Below are 25,052 nucleotides of genomic sequence, written 5' to 3' on the forward strand. Positions count from 1 at the left end.
GTGTTTTTTATCCAATCTGCCACTCTCTGTCTCTTTATTGGCACATTTAGTCCATTTACATTCAGTGCAATTATTGATAGGTATGAGTTTAGTGCTGTCATTTTGATGTCTTTTTTTGTGTGTTGTTCACAGTTTCTTTGTTCCCCTTAATTTTCTGATCTGAGTCATTTTTCTTTATGTATTTTCTTTTCATCTTTTTCACTGTTGTTGATTTTGTGTTTGCTGAGTTTTTAAATTTTTCTAGTTTTTTATTTTGAATTATAGGATTGTTAGTTATCTGTTTGGTTACCTTAATGTTTACCCCTATTTTTCTAAGTTTATACCAGTCTTTTAGTTCTTTATATTGCCTTGACTCCCTCTGTATATGAAAAATCTATGTCTACATATTTTAAGTTCCTCTTTTTTGTTTTAATGTTGTCATCTTTTACATATTGACAAGTGTTTCCTTATTTTCAGTGTTTTAGCTTTGATTTACTTTTGTGTCTTACCTCTCAGGGTTGATATCTGCTTGTTACTTCCTGTGTTCTAATCTTGTTTAGTTATCTGATGTTACTGATTTTCTAACCAGAGGATTCCCTTTAGTATTTCTTGTAATTTTGGTTTGGTTTTTGCAAATTCGCTAAGCTTCCGTTTATCTGAAAATGCCCTTATTTCCCCCATCATATCTGAGAGACAATTTTACTGGATAAAGAATTCTTGGCTGGTAGCTTTTTCCTTCAAGGCTTTATAGATGTCATCCCATTGCCTTCTTGCCTGCATGGTTTCTGCTGAGTAGTCAAAGCTTATTCTTATTGACTCTCCTTTGTAGATTACTTTTCATTTATTCCTAACCGCTCTTAAAATTCTCTCTTTATCTTTGGTTTTGGCATGTTTGATTATAGCATGTCTTGGTGACTTGGGATCTACCTTATGTGGGGTTCGATGAACATCTTGAATAGATATCTTGTCATCTTTCACAATATCAGGAAAGTTTTCTGCCAGTAAATCTCCAACAATTATCTCTGTATTTTCTCTTATCCCCCCTTATTCTTGTACTGCAATCACTCGCAGGTTATTCCTCTTGATAGAGTCCTACATAATTCTTATGGTTTCTTCATTTTTTAAATCCTTTTATCTGATTTTTCCTCAAATGAGTTGATGTTAAGTGCTTTATCTTCAATCTCACTAATTCTGACTTTCTTTGCCTCAGTTCTGCTCCTATGACTTTCTACTGAATTGTCTAATTCTGAAATTTTATGGTTAATCTTCTGGATTTCTGATTGCTGTCTCTCTCTATGGATTCTTGCAGCCTGTTAAATTTTTCATTATGCTCTTCTCTAATCTTTTTAATTTCCTCTATTGCGTATTCTGCATTTTGCTTAATTTCCTTCCTAATTTCTTGAACAATTCCGTACACTAATCTTTTGTATTCTGCCTCTGGTAGTTCCAAGAAATTTTCCTCCTTTGGAAAATTTCTAGATTCTGTATTTCAGGAACTTGCTGAAGCCATCATGGAGTGCTTCTTTATGTGATTTGATATTGACTGTTGTCTCTGAGCCATCAATAAATTATTGTATTTATTTATTTTATGTTTACTTACTGTGTCCTAGCTTCTTGTTTTGTTTTGATATGCCCAGATAGGCTGCTAGTGTGAGCTAGTTTGATTACTGTCATCTTTGAAGCTCTAATGTCCTGTCACCAGGTGGTTAGATCTGTTACTAGGTATGTGAGCTCAGGAGTCTGCCCAATCCTCCTGTATGGATTCAGCTCAGGTTCCCAGGTAGATAGCCACCAAGTGTGTGGTGTAGGCTCTCACTTACAGTCCTAGACAGGCATGGTTGATTGGTATAGGCACAGTCATCTGGCTGTAGCAGGGGGACACAGTCTGAGCAAGGCAGGGGGCTGACAGCTGCCCTCGAGTGTCCAGAAGGAAGGCGTGTTCCTATTCCCTAGAGGGTGTAGGTGGGTGGGTTTTGCAGCTGGATTAGGAGCACCTAATGCTGTTGGCTGAAACGACTGGGGGCACCTCTTATTCATGGGCCTCTATCGCAGGTGGCTAGGTGGTATGGGTGGAGCCACCAGTCCTCAGGCCCTTGATGTGTGTAGGTGAAGACCCTGCTTAATGGGCAGAGCAGTGTCAAATTTCAAGAACCTGCCACTTCACAGCTGAAACAGTTGAAGTCAGCTTTCCAGTGTATACCCTGTTGTACTGTGGTAAAGAGGGTCTATGCTGTTGAGATGGGTCCACACAAGTCTATGCAGGGGGAAAGGCACTCAAAGTCAGTGGATCCCTTATACCTGTGCCTAGGCAAAGAAGCTGTGCTTACCCTGGGTTCCTGGCTTAAGGGAGATGGCTGTTTATTTTTTCCTCAGTTTGTTAATTTGTTCACTCTTCAAGGCAGGGATAATGGCTCCAGGCGTGTGACAGATCCTACTTCCAGCCCAGGGGACTCAGCAAGTGCTGAAGCCGGTCCAGGACCCAGTGCAGAGCAGGGAGCAGGGAGGTAAATGGGAGAGAGGTTTTCCCTAAAGGTAGTGTTTTTGATCCATGTGGTAGGCTGTATGCAATTACTTATCTTTCACCGGATCAAGGGCTGCTTCTCACTCATTCTGGGTGGCCATGTAGACTCTCAGTGGCTGGGCCTCTCCCGGTGTGGAAAACGTGCCTTCTGAGCGTGGCTGCTTGCCTGTCTCACGGCTCACTCCCTAGGTGATCAGGCCTGAAAGGCTAAGGTTCTTGCCAGGTCAGTTTTAGCAACTCCTTGCTGCTTCCGAACCTTCTCTCCCTCCTCCTGCCACTCAGTCTGGTTCCTCAACTCTGCCTTTGATATTCAGGGACTTCAGATTGTCATATATAATCAAATCACTTGCTTTTTCAGGTCTTTGTTGTAAGAGGGTCCACCAGAAGCATCTGACTGCTCCGCCATGTTGGTCCTGCCTCCAGGACCTTTTAATTTATGAACATTATTCTTGTTTATTAACCTAGAAGATCAGCAACTTTTTGAACATGTTTCTCTATTGATTTTCCAGTGGCACTCCATGGAGCAGCAGTATATACCAAATGATTTACTTTGGAGGATACCAAACAAGATCACCAATATATTTATTGTGACACCTGTTAGAGCTTTCAGAATTTTGTTTTCTGTATGTCATTGGAGGTTTCACACAATGTTTATGAAAAATGCACTTTAAGGTTTTATTAGCTACTGTCTATACCTGTGCACTCAGTGATGATCACCATTAACTCTATTAATTGCTTAGCCAGATTCTGCTGATTTTCTGTGGAGTGTAATACCACAAAGGGAAATAGAGGGGCCAGGTGTTCTAGAGGGAAAAGAGAGATACTAAAATGGAGAAGAATTATCTGTGACAGCTCTTCAATAACTTTTGTGATTTGAGTACTGAAAGTATTGTGGTCAGCTCAAGTCCTTAAAAGCCCACTTTTTCTTCTCTGCAGGAAGTTCTAGGAAAGGATATTTGTTTACCTCATACTTTTAATTGAGGCTAAATATGTTGCATATACGTAAGCAACTTTGTAATAGAATATATAAGCAATACACTAAATTGAGAACTGAACTTTTTCTTTATGTAATTTCAAGTATCACCTTGAGGGATTGTGGAAAAAGAAAAAAAGCCTATCAGAAGGAAAGTGGCCAAAAGCAGTTGCAAACAAAATTATAATATTTTTGTGTTACTTTGATAATTCAACTTCTCTAGAAAATATATTTTTAAATAAAGAGAATCTATGATTCAAAGATCCTTTAAATAATTAAAACTAGTAAGTCTTCAAATCTGAATTTCAAAGTTCGTCTTTGATATGTTTATTTTAGAAACTATTTTCAAAGTCCTAGTAAAGAGACTGTTCCTTTCACAGGAGTCACAAAATTATAAGGAGACCAGAATGTAAGGTGATATTTATGTAGAGAAAATTAGCATCCCTGAGATATTCTAAATTTGACATCTAGAAATCTGCATTCAAATAGAGGATAAAAGTGGTTCTGCTGAGCCTATCTATTGTGGACTGGATGGGCATACTGAAATAAAGTATATTTTGAGGCAAAAGAATTTCTGTTCTTTCAGTTTGTCAGAGATTAATGACTCCAGGCATTTGGATAATATCTTCTATTACAGAATCTTTTATTGTGAGCTCTCAACTAGAATTGCTTATTTTTTATGTTAGTGAATCGAGTTTTTTTCTTCATATTATGAAAATACAGTAGCTCAAATATATGATTTTACTCATTAATTTATAATTGTGAAAATATGTACAAACTACATATGCATAAATGAGGGCAATGTATCCATTTATATTTGAAGTAATATGTATTGTGCTATATCAGATATTTTATGGTGGAATAAATATTATATAGGCTTTTTCACAACTAAAGTTTTAATTCCTCTGCATAATATTCATTTGGAAGCATTGACTGGATACTTAGTATGGGCCTCTCTATTTTAAAAATCCATTTTTAACCTTTTCGATCCCTACTGATACTCAGTTTATCATTTTATTGTCATGTTATTATGCTTTTCTTTTTGTACATTTTTCTTACTACCATTCATATTAAATCATTTTGATATTTTTGTATTTATTCATTTCTTCTATATTTCTTTGTTTGAATTGTATTATAATTTTTTGTTTATCCTTGAAATTCAAATTCATTTTATCTATCATATTAATGTGGATTTTAGAGTCTGGATAGTAAGTGCAAGGAAATTTCCAAGAGACTTTAGATAGAGGCTTGTGTATGTAGAGAAATAGCTCCATTTGTTTTTCCTACTTTAAATTCCTCTATTGCTTTGTTGGATTTTATTTATTTATATTTAACTATTTTGCATATTTCATTTTTAATTCAATATCTAGGAAGATTTTCTTTCTCTCAAAATTTTCTTTAACCTAACAATGAAAAGCTACAGTTCATAGTGCAGGCATTGTTAGTCATTTAATAGGTAGCCACCAATACACTAAGTTTTCTGAGATGCCCAATTTAAAAAAGAAAAAAAATATTTGAAAATTTTTTAATAAACACCCCATTAAAAAGAAATCTGGGGAAAAAAAGAATTTTGGAAAACATGCCAAAATTTCTGGTAAAATTCTGCTAAAATACAGTTGTATTTTAAACTAAAAAATTTCTTTTCTTACAAAGATTTTAGTAATGACAATACAATTTAGAGAATGAAGCTATAAATGCAAATGTATATCTTAGGAAGTTCATGTGCCCGTTCATAAGCCCCTTGCCCCTACACATACAATAATACACCACTATGGAGAGGGTTTTGGATTATTTATTTATTTATTTTATTGTACTTCAGGTGAAGGCTTACAGAACAAATAGTTTCTCATGAAACAGTAGTACACATATTGTTTTATGACATTGGTTAACAACCCCACAACATATCAACCCTCTAACTTCCCAATCTTTTTTTTTGGTGAAAATACACATAGCCGAAGATACACCATTCAAAAATTTCTACATGCACAGTTCGGTGACATTGACTACGCTCTTCCAACTGTGCTGCTATTCTCACTTAAGATGAAACAGAACAAAATAGTTTCTCATTTAACAGTTACTACACATGTTGCCCTATGACAATCGTTAACAATCTCACAACACATCAACAATATCCTTACCAACCTTGGGTTCCCTATCACCACCTTCCTTGTCCCCTTCTGCCTTCCTGCTCTTGTCCCTGGACTACTGTACCTCATTAGTCCCATTTGGTTTTACAGGGCTGTTCACTCCCAGGCTGAATGGCGAACCTCAGAGATAACTTCACCACTGAGCTAAAAGGGTGTCTGGGGGCCATACTCTCGAGGTTTCTCCAGTCTCCTTTAGGCCAGTAAATCTGGTCTTTCTTTTGTGAGTTAGAATTATGCTCTACATCCTTCTCCAGCTCTGTCCAGAACCCTCTGTTGTGATCCTGGTCAGAACAGTCAGTGGTGGTAGCCGGGCACCATCTAGCTGTACTGGACTCAGTCTGGTGGAGGCCTTGGTAGCTGTGGACCATTAGTCCTTCTGACTAATCTTTTTGTTGTATCCTGTTCTCTTCATTCTCCCTTGCTCCCGAAGGGATGAGACGAGTGGAGTATCTTAGATGGCCATACACAAGGTAGAATGTAGAACATTGTCTTTATAAACTGTGTTATGCCAATTGAGCTAAATGTTGCCTGAGACCTTGGTCCCCACAGCACTCTGCCCAGCAATTCAGTCCCTCAGGGAGTTTGGATGTGTCTATGGGGCTTCCATGACCTTTCGTTGTACAATTCGTGCTAGTTTCCCCCGTATTGTGTACTGTCTCACCCTTCATTAGATTACTTTTGAATAACTAAGTGTAAATCCAGTAGCAGTACAATTAGTCTATTAATGTTATGTGAGAGGATGTAAAATGGAAGTCACAAGTGAGACGTGTCTGAAGAATGAGTACATGGGAGAATACAATATTATCTTGAGGGCAATGTGTACCTTCTGAGCTTCGTAGAAGAGTTCTAGATTAAACACTTGTGGTGTCAATGCTGGGCTTCAGTTATATCTGACAATGCCTAGTGACCTGGTAGGGAAGAACTGCCAAAACTAATTAAAATCTTCTACAAGTTCTTGGAGAAATTTCCTTCTAAAGGATTCACATGTGGTCAAGTAACAAAGTCATTCTCTGGCTGGAAGTATTGGGGGATTGGAAATGTTGCATTCAGAATGTCTCACAAACATTTTATTTCCCATCCAACCCCCCTACGATGTCACATCTGAGATTTATGTACGGATTAAAAAAAATCTACGTAAAAGCATGATAGATCTTTATAGTATAATAGCAACTGTGTTTTGGTACTAATGTGGTAAATTACAACACAAAACGGTGAAAGAATATAACTGGTTTACTTCTTCAGAAGGCATATCATACCACTAGCATATTCTGCATATTAAGTGCACTCTGTTTCATAAAGGCTCCATTGTATTAGGTAGACATTTTTATCACAGGTGCCAGATATCCCCAGTGAAAGTGTCAGATCCTGGTTGAAAGTAACAATAGAAACAAAACAAAACAAAAAAGTGCCAGTAGGAGCGGAATTGTGCCTAAGGAGAGCAGGAATAGTCCCCGAGACTGTCACCCTGAGATGCTCGTTAAATCTTAAACCAAGATTATCCCTTGAGGTCACCATTTAGCTAAATAATAATAAAATAAAGAATATCACCCATGAGTAATGAGCTCCTTTAAAAAAATCATCTGTATGAGACCAAATGGTTAAAAATTATTCTTAAGGAACGATGAAAAGGTAAAGGGCCAGGGAAACTAGAGGACTTGAAATACTACAAACAGAAAGGAATGATGAGGATGATGACACATTGTGAAAAATGTAACCAATATCACTGAATAATTATTGTAGAGAATAATTTGTGTAGAAATTGTTAAATGGGGACTTAATTTGCTGTGTAAACTTTCACCTTAAACACAATAAAATATTAAAAAAAAAAAAAGAAAGAAAAGGAACTGGGCTTTAGAATTAGAAATTAAAAACCTGGTTTATAGATTTCTTCTTTTATTGTTCACAACAAAGAGGAAATACAATTTAAAAGAATTTAGCCAGTGATGGTCATGCTGAATTCCAATATGCATTCCCAGTTCCAAACTGGGAAATGAAGCATGATGATAAACAGGATATTGAAATAAATAAATAAAATTAAGTGAAATGTGCCGACCATTCTTGACCAACTGGCCTGAGCTTAGGGTTATGAATTCCTGGACTGTAATTTGTCAGTGTTTTTAATACATGTTATATTAATTTGCATTTTTGGTTTGACAGAATAAATCACTTCATTCTCAAAAAAAAAGAACATATTGTGTAGTCTGTATGCTATTCTATAAAACCAAGACATTTTAATTATAAGATTTTGTTGTTGTTGAACTAGTCTGTTATTTTGATCAATGAACAAGGGTGCTATAACCAACAATCACCAGCTACCTTGAAAACAAATATTATGCCCCCAAAATCTCTTGATGACAATTCCACATGAAAAGCAACTGAGGTGCCCTATTCTATTTGTTTCACTCACATGACAGAAGCCCCTTTTTCCCCTATGGGGTATATGGTTGGTGCTGATATCTTTGATGTCCATTTAAATTTCATATGCAAATATATAATTTAAAAACTTGCAAAAATTGAGCAAACTATCCTCTATGTTCATTTTTACTTTGTGAAATTAATACGATAGTAGTACTTGGCATATAATAGACAGTCAAGGCATCCAGAACACCACAAAACCACAAGACCTTTGGAGGTTGAGAAATTGAAAAAAGATGGGAAAATATTAACCCTAGGCATGGTCATGGTTTGATCTGCATGTACCATGCTTTTCCTCAAAGATGCTATCACATATTCAGGAAGTATGTATGTGACTGAGAGTAAGGATGGGAAAGGGGATGGGAAGGAAAAGGCAAGTATCCAGGCTGTGAGTTCCCAAAGAATTTCAGCCTGAGATAATTTTATTAGAATAGCTTTACCCAAGATCTGGGGTTCAGAGAGTGAGATCACCGCTAACATCCAAGACATATTAAAAATAATGCTGAAAATTACTGAACTAGAAGGTCACAGATCATATACTTAAGACCTTTGTCTATTTCCAAATGTTAGTTACTGATTTTACATGTAAATGCCCCACCTAAACTACAAATTTGATTTTAAAAAAATACCCACCTGATTAAAATCCTCTAACATATTTCTTATCTCTAGATTCTATAGAGTATGTCATAACATAGACTTCTGCTAACTTTCTACCCAATATTTGAAAATTCCTCACACAGATTTCTGAGGGTTTTGTTGATCACCTTCAGGTATTTTAACATGCTGTGTCATTTGATTGGAATGATTTTCCTGTCTTTGACCACATTGAAAATCTTATTTTCCAAGACTCTGGTCAAAAAATTTGTTTCTTTGGAAGATTTATGTGGCTTCTTCAGTCACAGTTAAGTTTTTCCTCTTATATACACCAAAGGCACTTTTTATTTTCACTTTACCACGACTTGCATTAGTTTTGCAAACCTCCTCTGAGTCCTGGATGAACAGCCATATATTCTTTCTCTTCCTCTACCCCATAATCACAGAAATACTAATCAGATATTAGATATTCAAGAGATGAATATAATTACATAACTAACATGAAGATGTGTAGGTATGCAATATATTAATGCATACAGCGTTGATACATTCATGTTTCTATTTGGGTAAAGCTTTTCCTTGTGCTGGAAAATATGCAACATTGTATTCTAACACATTTAAGTTTTCATTTCATCAAAATGCATTTTATAGTTAGTGGAAAATTTAACACATGCAGTAGAACTGAACAAAGAAGAGTTCTTTTCAAGGTCAAACTCTGTTACATATTTTGTGGTTCTCGTCACTGAAATTGGCAAATTGTCTAAAAATGTAAGCTTTGGTTTGAAATCTGATATCATAAAATGATTCTATATCATATTAAAAATCTAATTCATCTATGTACTCAGTGAATCTACTTATTTGTTCAAAATTCCATGGACTGATGTTAACCTTCAAAATATCCTGAAAAATTACCTAATACATGGTTTTCTGATAACTCGTATACTTGACACCAAAGAAGAAAACAATTAACAGATTATATATATTTTGTAATATATAATTGTAAAAAATATTATACATATATATGTAATCTTTACAATTAATGAAAATGTTTCATGTTATATGCTAAATTTGGCTTAAAACTGATGTTTTAGCTTTTTAATGTTCTTCATAAATAGAGCATATATTTTGTTCACTAAGGAAAAAAAATACTGTGATGTACTGAACTAAAACTTTTGGAGTTTACTGTTTAATGAAAATTTTATACTTTGAAATGGCTTGAGAAAATAACTTATTAAAATAAGTTGCAGAGCAAGGGACTTATTTTTTATTTTGAAATCAGAAGACTTATTCTTCAAAATAAATGCATTGAAAATTTACAATGTTTATCCTTTTTATTTCTTGGTTTTTAGAATCATAGAATAAAATATATAATTTCTGTTCTTTAACATCTCTCTCTATAAGCTCCAAGTCAGGCCAGCATTTCTGGAGTCATTAAATGAATGTATTTGGTATAGTTGAAAAAAAGAAAGAAAAGAAATGTCAAATATTTTGGTTTAATGCAGAAATAAATTTTTCAAAAGTTGGAAAAACTTTCAAGTTTAACTTTTCTTACATTATCTAATTTTAGCTTAGAAATCTAAACTTCATTGACATTAAACCCATTGCTGGCTAGTCAATTCTCACTCATAGAAATCCTATAGGACAGAGTAGAACTGCCCCATGGGGTTTGCAAGGAGTGGCTGGTGGATTTGAACTGCCGACATTTTGGTTAGCAGCCTGTCTCTTAATCACTGAGCCACTAGGTTCCTCATTGAAGTTGGGATTAATTAATTACTCTACGAATTTTTTAAATGTAATAAATTTGTTTTCTGGCAACAACCTATTCATAAATGTCCTGAACAAGCTAATTGTTTTAAGATTTCTGAATAATAAATTCAATGATAATAATAGCTACTGTGAGTTGAAACTGACTCGATGACAATGAGTTTGGGTTTTTTAAGTATTAAGTACTAGACACTATTCTAAGCCATTTATATGTTATAACTCAATTAATTCTCACTGTGACCTTATGACCTAGGTTAATACTATTATCCTCCGTTTTAATTGATGAAATTGCTGCATAGAATAGTAACTTACCCAATAGTTCACAGCTAGAGAGTGGAAGAATCAGGATGCAAATGGAGGCAGTCCAACTCCAGCTTCATCTCTGGCTTCTTTGAAGATTAACAAGGAGAAACTCCAATACAGACAAAGATAAAAATGAACTTTTAAAAAAATACACCACTTCCAACTTCTCTGCACTTTCTGCAATGAGCTATTGCTGTATGATATTTACCAAAGGCAATTTTCTCTTTGTTCTTAAGGAACACACAGAAAGAATTTCAAATTTTATTTTGAGAAAATCAGTCATCCTCAGTTGTCTTTTGAAGTAGATAGGTAATAAATCATGAATTATAAATCATGATTCAGTTTCTTTTATCTCCATTTCCAACCAAGAATTCTTGCCTTCTCTTAAACTTTTTTCTTTATATACTAGAGACTTGAATCTTTAGATCACCTATAGCTCATTGCAAAAAAGTTTTTATGATTGGCACTTATAGCTGAACAAAGTAGAACTAGATAAAGAAGAAAACAAGAGCTAAATTAATTTAAGGTGAGGTTGGAAAGGAAATTAGAAATGTTTGAAAGAAAAGGGGAGAAAAAGAAGGGATAGCATAATTAAGAACAAACAATAAAAAATAAGAAATAAGAAAGAAAAATGGAATAATCTTCTATTCTGGAGACAGCATAAAGGAAGTAGGGTATTTTTTGTCCATAATCATGAAAGTGTAATGGTGACTTTTGTTTAAAATTTACAATTAAGTGAATAAAAGCAAAGCAAAATGTCTCTGATTTGTTAGTATATATAGGTAGATAGGTGATGATAGGTAGATACATAGATACATAAGTAGATACATAGATATATATATGAATCAATTGATCCAGGTGTTTGAAAAATATAATTCAAGTGAAAATAGTATAAAAATAGTGTTTAGACAGATCTTAAGTTTTCTTTTTTAGAAATCACAACCTTCTGAATTATTGTAGTTAAAATGTCATTTATGTCAGAATCTCAACTGACTTGCAGAGAATGATATTATCAATTTGACCCATGAAAATTATGAATGTCGTAGCTTTGCTTTCCTGATAATTCCTTGCTTTCAAAGTCTCCTAGATTACAGTATATTTTGCAAGTAATACACACTTTATAAGTTTTTTTTTTTTTTTTGCCTACTGCCCAACATCTCCATGTATTATTTTGGTAAGTGCACTGTGCTAATTTTATTATACATGCTACTAACTGTAATTTCTATTTCTGAAAACATGGAGACTTCATTTAAGGAAAGTATTGATTTTACATTACTTGCAATTTAAACCAGAAGTATTTACTGGTAGAGCAAAAGTGATATACAAAATTTAGCTTTGTAATTTCCTGAAAAAAATATCCTCATCATTCTGGTGAATGGAGCAGTGGGATGCCATGTTGAAAGCAAAGAGTATGAATGCACAAAGAACTCAAAATTGTTGTTGTTGCTGCTGTTGTTAGGTGCTCTTGAGTCCATTCTGACTACTAGCAAACCTATGTACAACAGAACAAAACACTGCATGGTCCTGCTCCAACCTCACGATCGTTGTTATGTTTGAGCCCATTGTTGCAGCCACTTTTTTGCTGAACTTCTACTTTACGAAGCATGATGTCCTTCTCCAGGGACTGATCCCTCCTCATAGTGTGTCCAAAGTACGTGAGACGAACTCTTGCCATCCACAATTCCAAGGAGCACTCTGGCTGTATTTCTTCCAAGACAGACTTGTTTGTTCTTCTGGCAGTCCTACGGTATATTTAATATTCTTTGCCAACACCATAATTCAAAAGTATCAGTTCCTTTTCTCTCTGCCATATTCATTGTTTGGATTTCCCATGCATATGTGGCGACTGAAAATATCAGGGCTTGAATCAGGAGAACCTTAATCCTCAAAGTGACATCTTTGCTTTTTAACACTTTAAAGAGGTCTTTTGCAGCAAATTTGACCAACGCAATATGTCGTTTGATTTCCTCACTGCTGCTTCCATGGGCCTTGATTGTGGATCCAATAAAATGAAATCTTTGACAATGTCAAACTTTTCTCCATTTATTATCATGTTGCTTATGGGTCCAGTTGTGAAGATTTTTGATTTCTTTATGTTGAGGTGTAATCCATACTGAAGGCTGTAATCTTTGATCTTCATCAGTAAGTGCTTCAAGTCCTCTTCACTTTCAGCAAGCAAGGTTGTGTCATCTGCATATCGTAGGTTGTTAATGAGTCTTCCACCAATACTAATGCCACATTCTTCTTCATACAGTCCAGCTTCTCAGGTTATTTGCTCAGCATACAGATTGACTAAGTATGGTGAAAAGATGCAAATCAGACCACACCTTTCTTAATTTTAAACCTTGCAGTATCCCCTTGCTCTGTTTGAAAGACTGCTTCTTGGTCTATGTACAGGTTCCTCATGAGCACAATTCAGTGTTCTGGAATTCTCATTCTTCACAATGCTATTCATAATTTGTTATGATCCACACAGTCCAATACCTTTGCATAGCCAATAAAACACAGGTAAACATTTTTCTGGTAGTCCCTGCTTTCAGCCAAGATCCATCTGAAAGCAGCAATGATAGCTTTCATTCCATGTCCTCTTCTGAATCTGGGTTGAATTTCTTGACGTTCCCTCTGGATGTACTGCTGCAATAGCTTTTGAATGTTCTTCAGCAAAATTTTACTTTTATGTGATATTAGCGATATTGTTCGATAATTCCTGCTTTCTGTTCTATCACTTTTCTTTGGTATGGGCACAAATATGGATGTCTTCCAGTTAGTTGGCCAGGTAGCTGTCTTCCAAATTTCTTGGCATAAGCAAGTGAGCACCTCCAGTGCTACATCCATTTGTTGAAATATCTCAATTGGTATTCCGTCAATACCTGGAGTCTTGTTTTTAATCAATTCCTTCAGTGCAGCTTGGACTTCAATACCATTGGTTCTTGATCGTATGCTACTTCCTGAAATGGTTGAACATTGACTAATTCTTTTTGGTACAGTGGCTTTGTGTATTCCTTCCATCTGCTTTTGTTGTTTCCTGTGTCGTTCAATGTTTTGCCTGTAGAATCTTTCAAAATTGCAACTTGAGGTTTGAATTTTTTTCTTCTGTTCTTTTAGCTTGAGAAATGCCAAGTGTGTTCTTTTCTTTTGGTTTTCTATCGCCAGGTCTTTGCACATTTCATTATAATATTTTATTTTGTCCTTTCGAGCTGCCCTTTGAAATCTTCTGTTCAGCTCTCTTTACTTCATCATTTCTTCTATTAGCTTTAGTTTCTCTAAGTTCAAGAGTAAGTTTCTAGGTCTCTTCTGACATCCATTTTGGTCTTTTCTTTCGTTCCTGTCTTTTTAATGACCTTTTGCTTTCTTCATGTATGATGTCCTTGATGTCTTCCCACAACTCTGGTCTTTGGTCATTAGTTTTCAATGTGTCAAATCTATTCTTGAGAAGGTCTTCAAATTCAGGTGGGATATACTTGTTATAGATTGAATGGTGTCCTCCAAAAATGTGTATCAGTTTTGCTATGTGTATCAAAAATGTGTATGAATACTGGCCATGATTCCCTGTAGTGTATGATTGTCCACCATTTTGTCATCTGATGTGATTTTCCTATGTGTTATCAATCCTACCTCTATGATGTTAATGGGGCAGGATTAGAAGCAGTTATGTTAATAGGGCAGGACTCAATCTACAAGATTAGATTGTGTCTTCAGCCAATCTCTTTTGAGATACAAAAGAGAGAAGCTAGCAGAGAGACATGGGGACCTCATATCACCAAGAAAGCAGCACCAGGAGCAGAGCACATCCTTTGGACCTGGGGTTTGCTACATGGAGAACCTCCTAGACTAAGGGAAGACTGATTACAAGGATCTTCTTCTAGAGCTGACTGAGAGAGAAAGCCATCCCCTGGAGCTGGCACACTGAATTTGGACTTCTAACCTATTAGACTGTAAGAGGATAAATTTCTCTTTGTTAAAGCCATCCACTTGTGTTATTTCTGTTATAGCAGCACTAGATAACTAAGACAATACCCAAGGTGATGTTTTAGCTCTCGTGGACTTGTTCTAATTTTCTTGAACTCCAACTTGAACTTGTATATGAGCAATTGATTGTCTCTTTTGCAGTCAGTTCCTGGCCTTGTTCTGACTAATGATAATGAGTTTTCCATAGTCTCTTTCTACAAGTGTAGTTAATTTGATTCCTGTGTTTTCCATCTGGTAAGGTCCATGTGTATAGTCGGCATTTATGTTATTGAAAAAACGTACTGCAGTGAAGAAGTCATTGGGCTTGCAAAATTCTATCATGTAGTCCCCACCATCATTTCTATCTCTGAGGCCATATTTTCCAACTACCAATCCTTCTTCTTTGTTTCCAAATTTTGCATTCCAATCAACAGTAATTATCAATGAATCTTGATTGCACATTTGATCAATTTCAGACTACAGAAGTTGGTAAAAGTCTTCAATTCCCTCACTTTAGCATTAATGGTTGGTGGATGAATTTGTGTAATAGTTGTATTCACTGGTCTTCTTTGTAGACATAAGGATATTATCTTATCACTAAAAATTAGTAAATAAGAAATGATTCTAGGCCTAAAATTAAATAAGCAAGATTTTTTTGCTTTCAAAAATCTTAACTGAAACATAATTTTGATGAAAACTAACAATGTCAGACAGTTTTTACACACATAAGCAAGAGATTTAAAAAAAATAAACAGAATGAAAGAAAATGAACAGAATGATATGATTTACCTACAATATGAGACAAAAAGTGAATGAGGCCAAAATTCCCATCTGGAAATGTCACAAGACATACACAATATATGCATGGGTATGCTATGCCAGAGTTGTTTTACTTAATTTCATCACTTCCACACATTTTATGTGTGGGCACTTTATTTAAGAAAATACAGTAATTAAAAATATTACATTACTTAATATAAATGACTGATATTTTTGTGGATTGTAATTCCATTTCCCTCCTCATCTGTACATCCTAATTATACATATTTTACCGGACAAATTAAAGTTCATATTTGCTTACAAATAATGCCACATAAATGATTTTTCATTTTTTAAAATCTTTCTGATCATTAACTCGAAAATGATTATGTAGGTTACTGTTTTTGTAAATCCAGTGAAATAATATTGATGCTAATTCACATGTTCTTTTTTCGTGATTTTTGACACACAGGCACATGTTAGACACTAAACAAATATGTGTTAACTGCGTTATTTTTGTCTCTATAAATATTATTGCCATGAAATGTACCAAAAGGTCTTACAAATAATATTGGTGTAAGCCTATGTTGCTACCTAAAAAGGGTAAAAAAAAATAAAATATAAAAGTTTGATTCTCAAAGAGTTATACTGAAAGAGGAGAATATTTTCATATGGTAAATTGGTAGTATCTGATAAGCCCTCTTCTAATTTCCCATTAGTATACCAAAGAGATTCTTTAAAAGATTTAAAAATTCAGCAACATTGGAGAGAGAAGTTAAACAATAGAATACGAATGATGAGATTTCAATTAATAGGAACTGGTACAAATCACATTTCTGGATTATCTCTTGAGAAACAAAATATTAAGAGTAACAGCCAATAAAACATCTAAAAACTGTTTTTGATCTTTAAATTATGTTAGAGGTACTCACACACATACATCCCAATACATCGATTCTTTTTATGTCTATGTATGAGGAAAATATTACACATTCTACATAGCGGGGGTTAGAAAAAATCAGCATAAGCTTTGGAGGAAAATATAGTATTTGAACTCTTTCATGAAGTATAAATGAATTAAAATCCAGACATTTTACAATGAGTTACAAAAATAGATCCCTTCATCTTCAGATTCTACAATAATTCCATCTGCTCTTATGCACCAGTCCTTTTAAGTTTCTCCAGATAGCAAGGTAATTCTTGTCCTTGATCTTATGTACTTCACTGACCCATAATGTTGATCTACTGATGTCTTCAGAGTCTATTCTCTTAACAATGTGCAGAGTGATTGTTCCTGTATAACTCTCATAGGAAATTATACAGCCATATCTTCACCCAACAGTGGATGATCACCACCTTGGAACTGGCTTTTTGGCTTTTGCTCTCATATCAATTTCATGGCTTACTTTAGGTCCTTTGTAAATTATAGATCTCCTTCACTTCAATTTCAACTGCATAGGAAATTAGATAGGGTTTTGGTGTTTTTAAATGTACTTTACTACTATCTATAGTTAATATAGATACTTTTAAAAAGTGTGAGAAGTGTCTATGTCTAGCTCCAGTTAAACCAGATGGCCACAGTTTGATTACTTTTTGTCTTGAGCACTATTAAAATTTACAGGAGAAATAGTGTTATATTTTCTTACAGTCCTTTGCCCTATGTCAAGTAAGAAGGCAAATGCTACACAGGACCTCTAACTCTCCCCTGTTCTTCTTACACTCTGTTTCAGTCTAGACCCTTGTACTCTTTTAATTATGTTCTAATAAGTTATATTGGAATTTTCATATACTTTCAAAACATCAGATTATTGATTCACATCCTTTGCAAACTTGCAAGTGACTGCAAATTCTTTGCAGTTAAAAGCTAAAGGAAAGCATTTGAAATAGCAATGTGAGTAATTTTGTGGACCCACTGCTCAGTGAAAGTGGTGAAAATTATTAAAAAACAAGAAACAATGAAAAAAAAACAATTGACATTTAAAGTCTCTGTAAATGGTCTTAAGGGTGTACTGCAAATGAAGATATAGTTATTCAAAAAATTCTACTCAAAGTCATTAAGAACAGCAAGTCTAAGATATTTGAACCAAGACTCACTCACTGCCTCCCACCTCCCAGCTCATCAAGATAGAAACTCCAGTCCAGACTGGTGTAGGCAAGAATGCAGGGCTCTCAGTTCCCTACCTCCCAGCTGGAAGGCTACAGTAGCGTCCCAGGATGGGCAGGATATCAGCATTTTTCATTTTTCTCACAGCTACCTATTGCAGAGGCTATGTTCTGCGTGAGTGCAGCAAAAAAGTGAGGGTTTCAATTTTCTACCCAGCCCTGTGCATGGAAAGGCGTTCTACCTGTGGGCAGCAGCACTGAGACTACTGGGACCCCAACTTGTGGGCTGAGTGTTCCACACCATAGAAGGAAAGCTGAGGAGACCTCAGTGTCCTGACACCTCCATGCATTGAATTATCAGCTCCTAAACTGATGGTGTCACACAGAGAAAAGTGTGTCATTGTCTTAGACTACAGAACCAGATCTGTGACTCAGAGAATTTGCTTTTGGGGAAGGAAAGCCATATATTTAGGAGCTTACAACATTTTACCAAAGCAACTTACATAATTTGCAAAGGGAGTGTAGAGAAGTTTAAACCGAAGGCACTGTCAGAAACAATACAGATTGTGGTGACGGGCAATTAGGTTGTAGTGAAAAGCAATGCCACATCAAATAGGAATAAGTACAAAGAGATAGAAATTACAAAAAAGAACTAAATGAACATTCTGGTGTTGAAAAGTATAATAAGTAAAATAAAAAATTCACTAGAGGGATCAAACAGTACATTTGAACCAGCAGAAGAAAAAATTACCTAACTTAAAGATAGATAAGTAGAAATTATGCAATTTGAAAAACAGAAAGAAAAATAGAAGAATAATTTTAAAAAAAGTAGAGCCTCAGAGAAATGTGGGACACAAATAAGTGCACCTGAGTTTATATATAATGGGAGTAGCATAAAAAGAGGAGAAAGGAGAGAAAATAATATCTGATGAAATAATGGATGAGAACTTAACAAACTGAATGAAAAACATTAATCTACACATCCATGAAACTCAGTGAGCGCCAAATAAAATAAACACAAATTGATTCACAAACAGACAAATTGGAGTAAAAACGCTGAGAACCAAAACAAGGAGAAAATCATGAAAGTAGCATGAAACCATAAGAAAAACAATTCATAACTTACAAAGGAACCCAAATAATATTAACAGCTAACTTCTCAGCAAGAAAAATGAAGGCTAAAAGGCAGTGGGATAACATAGTGAAAGTGCTCAAAGGGGAAAAAAACAAAACAAAACCCAAAAAATTGTCAACCCAGAATCCTATATTCAGCTATGCTGTCATTCAAAAATGAGGGTGAAATAAAGACACTGTCAGATAAACAAAAACTGAGAGAATTTGTTGGTAGCAGGCTCACCTCATAAGAAATACTAAGGGAAGTTCTTCAGGTTGAAAAGAAGTGACCCAGACAGTAATTTGAATCCATAGAAAAAACAAAGACTGATAGTAAAGGTAATTATGGAATTGCAAACACAGTATAACTGCAAATTCCTTCTTTGTGTTAAATTATTTAAAAAGTAAATATATAAAACTATACATATTGTGTAAGAACACTTTAAAACTGAGGTGCTTGGCATGACTAAAGTGGCTAACACACGTCTGAATCAAATCTCCTTTGACCTAGATCCCTATGTTTGCTTTCAGAATACATGCACCTCATCCCTCTTTTTGAGTGAACAACTATGTGGTTGTTTACGCTTGCTGAAGTTTGTGATAAAAATTTTCCAGGAAGAACATGACAAAAATGTTCTATTATCATGAGAAAATGTTTATGCAAAATGTTATCCGAAGAACACTTACACAGGTTGCCCCGAGAAAGCCTGTGATGGAAACTAGATTAACTGACATTATGAAAGATTTACTTGTGACTCATGTATAACCCTCAGCCCTCATGTATTAAAAAATCCCTCTCCCCTTTCTGACGTCAGAGCATTTTGTTCTCAGAACTGAATGCTGCCCAATTTGTGAATTGTACTTCTGTCAACAACACTCTTTGCTTTTATCCTTAGCAGACTCAGAGATTTTTTTTTTTTTCCTCCCTCTTTGGCATTTCTTGGTGTCAGATATCTGGACTCCAAAGACACATTATCTTCAGTGACCCCCGAGGTACTCAAGAACTGGGCTACATTTCCAGCTGAACCGTCTTAGGCTCTCTGTTTCAACAAACCACTAGTGAGTTGTCCAAGGTAAATAACCTCTTGGATTCAAGCTCCACCTTCCTTGTGTTAAGAACTTTTTGAGAGTTTTATTCTGAGAGTCTATTTCTTTCTGTTTGTTACTTCCATTCAGGACACTGTCTCTAAATTAACTAAGCAGAATAAATAGTTGCAAGGTCAGATTTCTGCTTCTACCCTCTCTGTTCCATTGTTAGCTGCTACTCCTTTATATCCTTCTCTGGCCTCCTATTCCTCTGATAACACTCTGTACAAATTGTTTTTTTTTCCTAAAGAATCTACTAGCAAACCTTTGCCTGAAATGCCTTTTAAGGTCCACCCCAGTGATTCTGAGGACCCTGCCAGAATTACTTTGTCCCTCAGACTCGTGCAGAATTGTGCAGTGTTGTAAAAGACTTTCTGAAGCTGTGAGAGGACCCGTACAAATTTGAGGATCTTCCTTGAAGTTTACCAGCCTGGACTCCCTGATTTACATCAACTAGTCCATATCCTAATTAGGCAGAGGGAAGTCCTAATGTGAGAATGAAAGATTTGACTCAAGCCATAAAGAAACAAGAAATAAAAGGCTCACAGGATTAGGAAAATTTAGACTCCCATATAACAACTTTCTGTGTCCCCAGTGCTGACAATCTAATGAAAAGCAAGAGAAACAAAATCAAAAGCCCTTCAGGATAAGCTTGAATTGAGCAGCTTTGAAGAGACCTTAGAAGCTCCCTCTAGGATATACCGATAACTGTCCCTGTAAAGATAACCAAATTGCAACATAGTCACAACTGCAAGAGTAAAAATTTTAAAAAAAGAAGACTATATAGGAGGAACTGTTTCCGTGTTACCAGGCAGTTAGGCTACACCCATGCTGCTTGCACTTGAAATAATGGATTCATGGCTCCGCAAATGACTGAGGGCTCTGACAAGTTTACACAGATCTTCTGACTTTCAGAAATAATAGCAGCAGGGTAAATTAAGAGAAACAACCTTGAAGACAAGGCAGCTAAACAAACTGCTTCTCAAATTACTCTTGTCCTAATGACAAATAAATAAATTTCCCAAATGTGTTTACTGATGACTGTAATTTTCATGAATTAACTTTAGAAAGACTTTTAAAACATCTTTGATAAATGGGCCTGAATGTTTCCCCTGCTGGAATGCTGGTTTAGAGTCCATATTCAAAACACTATAAACTGAATAGATAACCAAAACCTGTTGCCGTTGAGTTGATTCTGACTCATAGCAACACTGTAGAACAGAGTAGAACTGTCCCATAGCGTTTCCAAGGAACAGCTGGTGGATTTGAACTGCTGACCTTTTGGTTAGCAGCAGAGCTTTTAACCACTGCACCACCAGAGCTCCAAAACTGAATATACTACAAGTAATTCAGAATTTCAGTGATCACTTTAGGACAATGAGTTTCAATCTTCTCTGTCTTTTTCCTTCCATCTTAGAAAAACGATTTCCCATTTGAATTCTCTTTTCTTTCCTCTGGGGAGCTTTTGCTTGATACTCAAGTTTTAGTCAAATGATCTGAATAAAATCCCTCCATCTGAGACTCTGGCAAACCAATGAGTTTATCTAGGACCTGTTTTCCTAAATTGATCTCATCCAAGAATTACTATATACATTTTAAGAAACTAGGTTGTTTGTATTATGTGGTATTATATAAGCCTAGTTTTTGAACTGGCCTCATAGACTGATAAGTTTGTATAGTTTTTCTGTTTCAGAGCACTATGTCTGAGTTCCTGTATCATATTGAAGGCCATGGTTAATGTTTTTCATAGGGCTATCTAAAAATCTCAGTTCTTTCCTCTTCCAAGAAAAATTGCTTCTTGCACCTAGATTTTTAATAACTACTTCGGGAAATTATGATATAAATCAGTCTATTTGAAAAGTATACAAAAAAGATAGACTGTTTATTTTGATTACTATAATAAGCTTAAAAAGTGTCAAATTATTCCAAATAACTTCTCTAGAATACCCTATAAAGTATTCAAAAGACAGGATTATGAAAATATAATAATTATCTACCTCCAGATAGTATTATTAAATTATAATATTGCTTTAAAGAACTTACTCTGATTAATTTAATTATAAATAACCATTTATATAAAGTGAATAGTTCTAATATTCCCAAAAAATTAACAAAAATGAATTTGTTCTGATAAGTTTTTATGTTTTGTATTATGTCAACCTAAAAGTAGTTTCTAAGATCTTTTTAAGTAAGATAAATTGATTATATAGAACATATCCTAAAGCTTAAAAGACAGTAATTTTTGTCCTAAAATGAAAACTAGTTGCTGCCAAGATGAGAAAGAAGAAAAGCATAGAGAAATAATTTGAATGAATATGGAAAATGGGAAAAAGTTAGAAGAAGGTTAGAAGTTTAAGTAGAAGGTTATCCAAGATTTGATGAGTTTATTTACAAAATTGTTAAAAAGCTTTAATATCAGTAACAGTTGTGTTTTGCCGTTATTCCAAGATGTTTGGGTGGCCTACTGACGTTGAGCTGGGTTAGTAGATGTTTTTTATAGCTAAAGTTTATAGGCTTTTGTTTTGATGCAACAGAGAAAAGATGCCACAGAGAAAGGATATGCGTGTGTTTTTAGGTCTGATAATAGATGTGTTCATTTTTGCCACTTGAAAGGTGCACTATAAGAGGTATGTAGCAAAGATGGGAAATTTGAAAGTTTTATTAAAGGAGAGTTTGTTTGATATGGTCGAAATTTTTGTGTGCTGCAGCCAAGGGTTTGATGTGTTAGTTTCTGATAAGTTTTAGAAGCTTTAATGTCAAATAACAAAGAATTCAGTTTCCTGCTGTTGTGATGACAGAATTTTCTTTAATTACTAGGTTGAAGAGTTAATTTTATGCTTTATGCAATCCACATCGAAGGCAAGCGTTTGACAGAATAAATTCTCAAGTGAAAAACCAAGTTGCATGGCTTTGGAAGAAAGTTAAAGTTATTATCTTTAAGACCTTTAGTTAAATAACTGAAGTATTGTTCCTCAGTGATCTATGATAAAGTCCTGACAATTTTGAAACTTCATGGAAAGCCACAAAAAGATTTATTTCTGTTTTCTGAAGTGAGAAGTGCTAAAATAAAAAAAAAAAAAAGTTTAGTTAATATATTATAAATTGCATAAGAAAATGTTATTAAATCAGAAGATGCACTTAATTTTAAGTTAAAGTTGAATATTATTAATACATTTCAGAAATTGTATAAGTTCCTAGAGATTTGTCAATATTCTCTCTGTCCCTGGTATGTTCTAATTCTACTTGGCCTAGTGTTAAATGTCCTTAGTATATCCTGACTATTTAGTATTATATCTGAAGACTGTTACGTGTTATATTTGAAACTCTTTAAAAATTTTTTGAATTGACATTATTTGACTTTACATTAGTGATGCAATTAATTCTCATCACATCTTTCACTTTTAGAATTATTATTAGGTTAATCACAGCTATTTTTAAGTTGGTCACCTGCAGATAAGTTTTACTTTGCTTTGTGTTGTTTTTAGATGCTGTAGAGTCAGTTCTGACTCATAGCAATCCTATGTACAACAGAACTAAACACTGCCTGGTCCTGTGCCATTCTCACAAAGATTGCTATGTTTGAGCCCATTGTTGCAGCCACTGTATCAATCCATCTCGTCTAGGTCTTCCTCTTTTTCACTGACCCTCTACCTTGCCAAGCACGATGTCCTTCTCCAGGAACTGGTCCTTCCTGATAACGTGTCCAAAGGATGTGAGACGAAGTCTCACCACCCTTGCTTCCAAGGAGCACTCTGGCTGTACTTCTTCCAAGGCAGATTTGTTCATTCTTCTGACATTCCTTGGTATATTCAATAGTCTGCACCAACACCATAATTCAAAGGCATCAATTCTTCTTCAGTATCTCTTATTCACTGTCCAGCTTTCACATGCATAGGAAGTGATTGAAAATACTATGGCTTGGGTCAGGTGCACCTTAGTCCTCAAAGTGACATCTTTGCTTTTTAAAACTTTAAGAGGTCTTTTGCAGCAGATATTCCCAATGATTTCGTAACTGATGCTTCCATGGGTGTTGATTGTGGATCCAAATAAACTGAAATTCTTGAGCACTTCAATATTTTCTCCATGTATCATGATGTTGCTTATTGGCCCAATTGTGAGGATTTTTGTTTTCTTTATGTTGAAGGGTAATCCACACTGAAGGCTGTAGTCTTTGATCTTCTTCAGTAAGTACATCAAGACCTTTTCACTTTCAGCAAGGCAAGGTTGCATCATCTGCATATCACAGGTTGTTAATGAGTCTTCCTCCAATCCTGATGTCACATTTTGTCATTCCTGGCATATTAGGCCATATGATTGTCCGATTCAAAATGACCAGTACCAGTCCATTTCAGATCACTAATGCCTAAGATATCGAACTTTATGCATGCCATTACATTTTTGACCACCTCCGATTTCCTAGATTTATACATCGTACACTCCAGTTTCTGATTATTAATTGATGTTCTCAGCTGTTTCTCCTCATTTCAAGTCATGCCACATCAGCAAATGAAAGTCCTGAAAGCTTTTCTCCAACCACATCATTAAGGCCAACTCTACTTTGAGGAGGCTATTCTTTCCCAGTCATATTTTGAGTGCCTTTCAGCCTGAGGAACTCATCTTCTGGAAGTATACCAGATAAATGTCCTGTTGCTGTCCATAAGCTTTTCACTAGCAAATTTTTTTAGAAGTAGATCGCCAGGTCCTTCTTCCTAATCTGTCTTAGTCTGGAAGCTCTGCTGAAACCTGTCCACAGTGTTTAACCCTGCTGGTATCTGAAATACAGATGTCATAGCTTCCAGCATCACAGCAACATGCAAGCCACCAAAGTACAAACTGAGAGACGAGAGGTGGTGCTGCCAGGGAACCTGTGAAATATAGTTTCCGAAACTGTATCCGTGAGTCTAGCTACAATTCTATTATTACGAAAGAAAGAGAAGATGATTATCAGGGAAAAGTGCCAATCTGTTGAAATAAGGTCAACAAAAATAGCTTATATAGATTTTAATCTATATTGAGGTATTTTCCTGTAGCTGTTATTCACAATAACAAGTGAGTTTGTGAAATTATAAATGTTTATGTAGCTAAATATTTTGGATTGCATGAGCTGGATGAATTTTTCTTTCTGAGCATTTATTGCTTTTTTTTTTTTGCTTGATGATGTAATTATTTTCAGAACTGTCCATTTTGTAACTAGTTCATTGAATGAGATAGACTCAGTAGAAATTAACCAGCAAATAGCTGAATTTGACTTCCTCTTCACCTTTTAACATCTTTTGCATTTCTCCTCATCAACACCAGATGAGATCTCTGGAAGGTTCCAGAGCTTTTGTAATTAATTTGGAGTCTC

At 35.1% G+C, this 25,052-nt stretch overlaps 1 non-coding gene across 1 annotated transcript; it reads right to left on the reverse strand.

The window, feature by feature from the left end:
• Window positions 1-7,905: 7,905 nt before the first annotated feature.
• On the reverse strand, window positions 7,906-8,045 carry LOC111819191 (U11 spliceosomal RNA). Its single transcript, XR_002822946.1, has one exon. It is a non-coding gene; the product is annotated as a U11 spliceosomal RNA (small nuclear RNA).
• Window positions 8,046-25,052: the final 17,007 nt, after the last annotated feature.

This window comes from Trichechus manatus, unplaced genomic scaffold (genome assembly GCF_000243295.1).
Source record: "Trichechus manatus latirostris isolate Lorelei unplaced genomic scaffold, TriManLat1.0 scaffold00298, whole genome shotgun sequence".
NCBI classification, from domain to species: domain Eukaryota; kingdom Metazoa; phylum Chordata; class Mammalia; order Sirenia; family Trichechidae; genus Trichechus; species Trichechus manatus.